Below are 8,869 nucleotides of genomic sequence, written 5' to 3' on the forward strand. Positions count from 1 at the left end.
TATTGCAAGCTTATACTTATTCAGCACAATAATGATTTCTCTGTTTCGCCTCAGATCATTCCACAGTGAAAGTGTCTTCAACTCTGAAAAAATGTTCGCTTTGTTGATCACATGGATTGATCAAGAGGGTACCACAATATGGTCAATGGAAACAACAGTTAACGTATAGATCATATGGACGATCAAAGAGAAAATCAGTTCTCTCTGTAAAAAGGGAGAAGGGGGGGGGGGAGTCCCTCACTTTTTTCTCACTCAAGAGTTTTGTAGTAGTATATTTTCCTCCGTTACCATGTGTAGTCAGACTGAATGTAATACCATCTTTAATGAAGGATATGTAATACCTGTGTGTTGGCCTGAGAATTCTCTAAGACTTTTTTCTCTGTATCCATGTTTATTTTGGATGGACTGATAGTCGCCCATTAGGAAGTATACGCCTTTCGGTTCAATTTACCACTTCTGTTGTCATATAAATTCTTTGTGAAGTGGTATATACCCATTAAAAATGCATTATATGCCCATTAAAAATACCATGCAGTATATACTTCTTAAAGAGTGCAGTATAAACCCATTAAAAATACCATGTAGCATATACTCCTTGAAAAATGGTGCAACATATACCCCTTATAAATACTGCATTGTTTTTTTTTGCAGTTTATACCCTTAAAAATGTCCAATATATACTCCTTGAAATATCGCAAAGGCTAATTTTTCAGGAATTTTATATTACACAAACGGAATACTGCATTGTTTGCATATCTTTTAAGATTATAGTATACATCCTATATATATATATATGTGTGTGTGTGTGTGTGTGTGTGTGTGTGTATAACACACACTACCAGTTCTCTTGGAGACATGACGTATATATACTGTATCAACCATATGTACGCTCACTCGCAAAAAAAACCCATATGTACGCTGCCTAACTTCCTCCTCGTATAAAATATACTACTTTTGGTCTGAAACATGAAGTATATACTGTCCAATGAATAATCCTTGTATTTTCTAATGCTTGAAAAGTAAGGACTACATGCACGGTTCCTTGATTCTAGTAGCAAGTAGTTGGATGCTTACCGTCTCACAAAAGCTAAATTAGTGGCATGCACAACAATTTAAATGTCCCATGTTTTTCTCCTTCGCTTGGTTTGCTACTACCGGGTGCAAGCCCACCAAGGGTGGGAGTATGGTCTCTTGTGAGATATGGGATCAAATTACAGGAGAGGTTATGACCAAATATGTAACATAACTGTAGATATTGTCATGTATAGATTTTTGGTCACCTTATGCACCAGGGGTAAAAAGGTCTTTTCATGTATGTCTTTAACACCGTTAGTGAACAAAATGTACTAGAGTGTCATATTGGAAAAGAAATTTAGATTGCATGTCAAATAGGGAAGAAAATTTTTCTCAGGGCCAAATAAGGAACCACATTTTAAGGTAGTGTCAAATAAGAAATTCTCTCATGGTCCTCGGGCTGGGCCAGTGGGCCCTCACTCTCGTCAAGGTGGACTCCGGAAGCTACACGACTGCTCAAAACCTCACATGTCGAAGACTTGACATACACTCCAAGATTTCTCCTACCGCCTTCATGCGATCCCCCCAGATACCGACCATGTAACCCTATATGCCCTACCTGGCGTGTATAGGAGAGGAGAACACAATTACATTCATCTTGCCCTACAGGTTGAACACAACTTACGATCTCGAGGTAGATCAACTGTATACTTGATACATCTCCATCAGTATAAACAGGAGCAGGACGTAGGGTTTACCTCCATTAAGAGGGCCCGAACCTGGGTAAACATTGTATCCCCTGTTCCTGTTACCATCGATTCGAGATCCACAGCTCGGGCCCCCCTACCCTAAGGTTTGTCGGATTTCACACCGACACTAGTGCTTTCATTGAGAGTTCCGCTGTGAGATCAACAAATGATCGATGGGATCCTCGATCGGCGACTTTAAACTCACGGGTACGGTTCCCGCGCTCGAAACTTCCGTCATGGAAACCCACTTCCTCCTTCACGAGCCAGAGGCGATCCATGATCCCTCTCCAGCCCCGGGCGAATCCCCCTTCAAGGGCAAAGGGCCGAGGTACTTTCTAGAAAGCAATTCAGACAGCGGCCAGCCGGACACAGTTGGCAAAACTAATCTTCAAATCAGTCCGGCCGACCCGGCGGCCGCATGCCCGTCCCAGCATAAGAATACCGGGGCTTCAAGCCCACGATCCATAGAGATCGAAGCTTCTCTCCCACCCACTTCCCACATCGAATATTGCCCCGATAATTCGGGCCCACCTAATGTCTGGGATCTAGCCTACGAGCAACAACTTCCTGATGAGTCAATCAGGCAGTTCCGGGCCAGGTTCGTGTCTGTCAAAAATGAGATACCAGACTAGTAGGACTCAGACATAATACCAGCCTTCTAGCGCGGATGCAAATATAAAGGTGTTTCGAATGCCCTCGCCCGCCTCGTGTTCATACACTCCCGGAATTATCTGATCTGGTGTCCAAGTTATGTAACATCAAAGTTGCTTGGCTCGCAAGGAAAAAGATAGATTCGATCTATGATAACAAAATCAACACGCGATAGACCCGCACCTCGGCGAGAGTCCTGCACGCGGAACACACTGGCCGAGCGACCTTGGAAGAAGAAGAGAATCTTCGACCACTCCGGGGCCACTCTTGATGGCCTCCTGGATAAGCCATGCCTGATACATGCTATTCTGCTAAATTCTTGCCCGATTCACAGCCTTCGCGACTATTGGGTGGTAAGGCAAGTGGCTAGAGGTGGCCCCACCCTCCTCGCGGGCACACCCAGACACGCAAAAGAGTCCTCGGGCGAGGACGAGGTCATAATGATTTACGAGACCTTTACATCCAACAACCATCGCAAGCGGTCTCTTCGAGAAGTCAATTCTATCCGGCAAGTGCCAACCCGGGGCGCGTGGATAAACACGTCGATCACGTTCGATCATAAAGATCAGCCGAGGTTGACCTCGAACATGTGCCCCACCGCACTGGTCCTCGACCCAATTGTGGGCAAATGTCAACTCCGAAAAGTACTTATGGACGAAGGCAATAGCCTAAACCTAATATATGCAGACACCCTGAATAGAATGCAAATCGATAAATTGCGCATCGAACAGAGCGACACCACCTTTAGAGGTATAATACCTGGACGAGAAGCGTGTTGTGGCAGAAAAATCACCTTGGATGTGGTCTTTGCACCGAATAATTACCGATACAAGGAGGTTACGTTCCACATCGCCCCTTTTAAGAGTGGATATCACACCCTCCTGGGGCGGGACGCCCCAAGCAGTACCACTCTACGGCTATATGAAGCTCAAAATGTCGGGCCCAAATGGGATCATTACCATCTCAAGTGACCCCGACAGAGCCCTCAAAGCCGAAAACAAAACAACGTCACTCGCGCTCGAATCCTTGTCCGAAGCCCTTGTGGCCGAGGAATTAACAACGTTACGAGCCGAAGTTGACCGGGATGACGTCATCCTCGACAAACAGTTGAAGTCGACCTCATTCAAACTGGCTGACGAAATAGTCAAGTTTCAAGTACACCCGATGGACCCAGATAAAACAGCATCCATAGGAACCTCGAACCAGAGGTTGATGAAGCCCTCCGCAATTTCCTCAAGGAAAATTGGGACATATTCTCTTGGCATCCATCGGACATGCCAGGAATACCTCATAGGCTCGGGGAACATAGCTTAAATATATTAAAAGGCTATAAGCCCATCAATCAAGCACTCCGGCGCTTCTACGAACCTAAGTGCCAAGCAATGGGAGAGGAACTGGCCAAACTCCTGGAGGCTGGATTCATCCGAGACATCAAACACCCCGACTAGCTTGCCAATCTGGTCATGGCACCAAAGAAGGATAGGTCTTAGAGCCTATGTGTGTCGACTTTAAGGACCTTAATAAGGCTTGCCCCAAGGACACCTTCCATTATCGCGAATTGACCAGATCATGGACCCCACAGCCAAACACGATTCGCTGTGCTTTCTAGACGCATACTCAGGATATCATCAAATAAGGATGAAAGAATCTGGCCAGGCTGCAACAACATTTATTACACCATACGGGTCGTTCTATTTTAACATAATGCCCTTTGGACTGAAGAATGCCGGCGCCACATACCAGCGCATGATTCAATCATGCTTGAAAGAACACATCGGAAAAAACGTTGAGGCCTACGTCGACGATGTTGTTGTCAAAACCAAACACGTCGGATAGTTCGTAGATAACCTCCGCGATACATTTTCCAGCTTGCGGGAGTATCAAATTAAACTCAATTCGGAGAAATGTGTCTTCAGAGTTCCAGTCGGCAAACTCCTCGGCTTCATCGTATTTGGCCGAGGAATCGAACCAGCCCGACAAAAATACGAACCCTGGACCGCTTAGAGGTGCCAACTAAGCTCAAACATGTGCGGGGTGTGTGGCAACACTAAGTCGCTTTATCAAGACTCGGGGAGAAGTCCTTACCTCTGTACAGGCTGCTAAAACAAACAAAAACTTTCAAATGGATCGAGGAAGCTGTAATTGTCAAATTCATACAAGCACTGACTAGGATGTTTATTGTAAGGGATGTCACCTTCATCAAACTTTAATAAATAATTTACCTCTACCACCGGTGGTGGTGGTCTGCCAAGTCCATATATTTCTTCAATAGGTGGTAAATTCTTAACATCTTCAGCTTTAATACATTTTTCCTTCATACATTTCCTTGCCTCTTGCATATCTTCAGGACTGAGAAATAAAATACCTCTCTTCTTCAGAGTGGGTTTAGGCGATGGTTCAGGAAGTGTCCAATCATCATAGTTCTTTAATATATTATTCAATAATTCCTCAACTTGTTCAACAGTTCGTTCACAGAAAACACAACCAGCACAACTATCTAGGAAATCCCTAGAAGCATTGGCTAGTCCATCATAGAAGATATCAAGTATTTAATTTTTCTTCAGAGGATGATCGGGCAAAGCATTAAGTAATTGAAGAAGCCTCCCCCAAGCTTGTGGGAGGCTCTCTTCTTCAATTTGCACACAGTTAAATATTTCTTGTAAGGCAGCTTGTTTCTTATGAGCAGGAAAATATTTTTCAGAGAAGTAATAAATCATACCCTGGGGACTACGCACACAACCAGGAGCAAGAGTGTTGTACCAAGTCTTAGCATCACCCTTTAATGAGAACGGAAATAACTTGAGGATATAGTAATAGCAAATTTTCTCATCATGAGAAAATAGGGTGGCTATATCATTTAATTTAGTAAGATGTGCCACTACAATTTCAGTTTCATAGCCATGGAAAGGATCAGAGTCAACCAAAGTAATTAACTATGGGTCGATAGAGAATTCAAAATCCTTATCAATAACAAAGATAGGTGAAGTAACAAACTTGGGATCACATTTCATTCTAGCATCCAAAGATTTTTCTTTCAACTTGACAAGTAGTTTCTTTAGATCATCTCTATCCTTACAAGCAAGAAAGTCTCCAGCTACCTCTTCATCCATAACATAACCCTCGGGTATTTTAGGCAATTCATATCTAGGAGAGCTAGGTCTAATAGATGTTTCATAATTCTCAGTTTCAAAGACTTCATCCGTTTCAGTAGTTTCATCACTTTCAGCATTCTCAATATCTTTAGCTCTAGCAAGTTGTTCATCAAGAAATTCACCTAGTGGCACATTATCATCAAGCAAGGTACTAGCATCATCACAAGCATCATTCATAGCAGAAGTAGCATCGTCAATAACTTGCGACATATCAGGATTAATAGCATGTGGTGGTGTTGCAAGCTTACTCAAAACAAAAGATGAATCAAGTGCAGAGTGTGATGACAATTCCTTACCCCCCCTCGTCTTAGAGGGAACAGTCTTGGTTGTTGTATCTTTCAGATTCTTCAAAATGGTAAATGGATATAAATACCAAGTGACTCAAAAAATATAGCTATGCTCCCCGGCAACATCTCTAGAAAAAGGTCTTGATAATCCACAAGTATAGGGGATCGCAACCGTTTTCGAGGGTAGAGTATTCAACCCAAATTTATAGATTCGACACAAGGGGAGCCAAAGAATATTTATAAGTATTAGCAGTTGAGTTGTCAATTCAACCATACCTGGAGAGTAAATATCTACAGCAAAGTGATTAGTAGCACGGTAATATGATAGTTTGGTATTAGTAGTAACGATAGAAGTGGTAACGGTAACACGAGTAACAGTTTTGTAGCAGTTGTAACAGTAGCAATAGCAATAGTAACTTAGCAAGAACAATATGTGGGAAAGCTTGTAGGCATTGGATCGGTGATTACGTTGGATGATATTTATCATATAACAATCATAACCTAGGGCAACACAGAACTAGCTCTAGTTCATAAATATAATATAGGCATGTATTCCATAAATAGTCATACATGCTTATGGAAAAGAACCCGCATGACATCTTTTGTCCCACCCTCCCGTGGCAGCAGGGTCCATAAGGAAACTAAGGGATATAAAGCCTCCTTTTAATACATAACCAAAACAAAGCATTAACACATAGTGAATACATGAACTCCTCAAACTACGGTCATCACCGGAAAGTATCCCAATTATTGTCATGTTGGGGTTTACGGATCATAACACGTAATAGGTTCATATAACTTGCAAGATCAGATCACAAACATAGACATAATGGTTAAAACATAAACGGTTCAGATCTGAAATCATGGCACTTAGGCCCTAGCGACAAGCAATAAGCATAGCAAAGTCATAGCAACATCAATCTCAGAACATAGTGGATACTAGGGATCAAGCCCGAACAAAACTAACTTGATTACATGATGAATATCATCCAACTCCTCCCCGACCAGTGAGCCTAAGAAGGAATTACTCACTCCCATCGGTTAGCATCATGGAATTGGTGATGGAAGATGGTTGGTGATGACGAAGATCAAAGATCCCCCTCTCCGGAGCCCTGAAAGGGCTCCAGATCTGGCCTCCTGATGAAGAACATGAGGTGGCGGTGGCTCCACATAGTAAAATGTGATGAAACTTCCTCTCCTATTTTTTCTGGAAAATAGGATTTTATAGCGTCAGAATTAGGGCCAGCGGAGCCTCGTGGGCCCCACTACCCACCAGGCAACGCCAAAGGGGAGTGGCGCACCTTGGTGCCTTGTGGGCAGCTGCCCCCTCTAGTGGGTCTTGGTTCCAGTATTTTTTATTTATTCCAAAATAATTCTCCAAAAAGTTTCATCCAAATCCGAGAACTTTTATTTCTGCACAAAAACAACACCATGGTAGTTCTGCTGAAAACAACATCAGTCCGGGTTAGTTTCATTCAAATCATGCAAATTAGAGTCCAAAACAAGAGCAAAAGCGTTAAGAAAAGTAGATACGATGGAGACGTATCAGTCATCAAGGACATGGCTAATATGGATCATTGCTAGCTGATGGTTGATGAGCTTATAAGGGTTGTTGTGAGGTACCAAGATGGTGTTACGTTGGTGAAGGCAATCACATACTGTGCTATAGGGCATGTACTAATGTATCTTGACTGCCGCATCCATGGCAAGGCTTCGGAGATTGACATGCGAGTCCCCCGCACATGTTTCATGAACAGGGACAAGCTCTCTAATCTTGTTGACGCGGATTTGATAAGAAAAGGCAATGCAGACCCAAGGACGTGGGTGTTTGGGAAGCTTCCAGTGAGCTTTGTTTGTATCTTGGTATTTTAGTCATGATTTCAAGTGCAACTATTTTGTAAGTGCATCAAGTGCCCCCTTGGTGGTTTTGGAGTATTGAAGTGATACATCTCCAATGTATCTATAATTTATGAAGTATTCATGCCGTTATATTATCATTCTTGGATGTTTTATAATCATTTTATAGCAACTTTATATCATTTTTTGGGACTAACCTATTGACCCAGTGCCTAGTGCCAGTTGCTGTTTTTTGCTTATTTTTTACATCGCATGAAATCAATATCAAATGGAGTCCAAACACCGCGAAACTTTTTGGAGATTTTTTATGGACCAGAACACCCAGGATGGGCCAGAGAAGCACCTGGGGGTGCCCCGAGGGGGGCCCAAGCGCGCCTAGGTGGGTTGTGCCCACCTCGGTGGCCTCCCGCACCCCCTCTTTACCCTATAAATCCCCAAAATTCTAGAAACCCTTAGGTTTAACCTAGATCAGAAGTTCCGGTGCCACAAGGCTCTGTAGCCACCGAAAACCAATCTAGACCCCGTTCCGGCACCCTACCGGAGGGGGGAATCATCTCCGGTGGCCATCTTCATCATCCCGGCGGCCACCATGATGAGGAGGGAGTAGTCCACCCTCGGGGTTGAGGGTTTGTACCAGTAGCTATGTGTTTAATCTCTCTCTCTCTCTCTGTCGTGTTCTTGAGATGTCACGATCTTGATGTATCGCGGGCTTTGTTAATATAGTCGGATCATATGGTGTTTTCCCCTTTCTATCTTGTGATGAATTAAGTTTTCCCTTTGAGATTTGGTTTTATTGGATTGAATACTTTTATGGATTTGAGGACACTTGATATATGTCTTGCAATCGAATACTCGTGGTGACAATGGGGTATCGTATTGATTCACTTGATATATGTTTTGGCACTCAACTCACGGATTCCCTAGGTGACATTGGGGTAATCTATGCATAGGGGTTGATGCACGTTCTTGTCTTTGTTTCTCCGGTAGAAATCTTGGGGCACTCTTTGAAGTTCTTTGTGTAAGATTGAATATTATGAATCTGAATTTGCTTTGGTGTTATTTTAGTATGAACTCTTGGATTAGATCAATCGGAAAGAATAGCTTCGTGTTATTTTAGTACGAACTCTAGGATAGATTGATTGGAAATAATAGCTTTGAG

This window comes from Triticum urartu, chromosome 5A (assembly GCF_056163025.1).
Source record: "Triticum urartu cultivar PI428250 chromosome 5A, HENAU_Tu73, whole genome shotgun sequence".
Classification (NCBI taxonomy): Eukaryota; Viridiplantae; Streptophyta; class Magnoliopsida; order Poales; family Poaceae; genus Triticum; species Triticum urartu.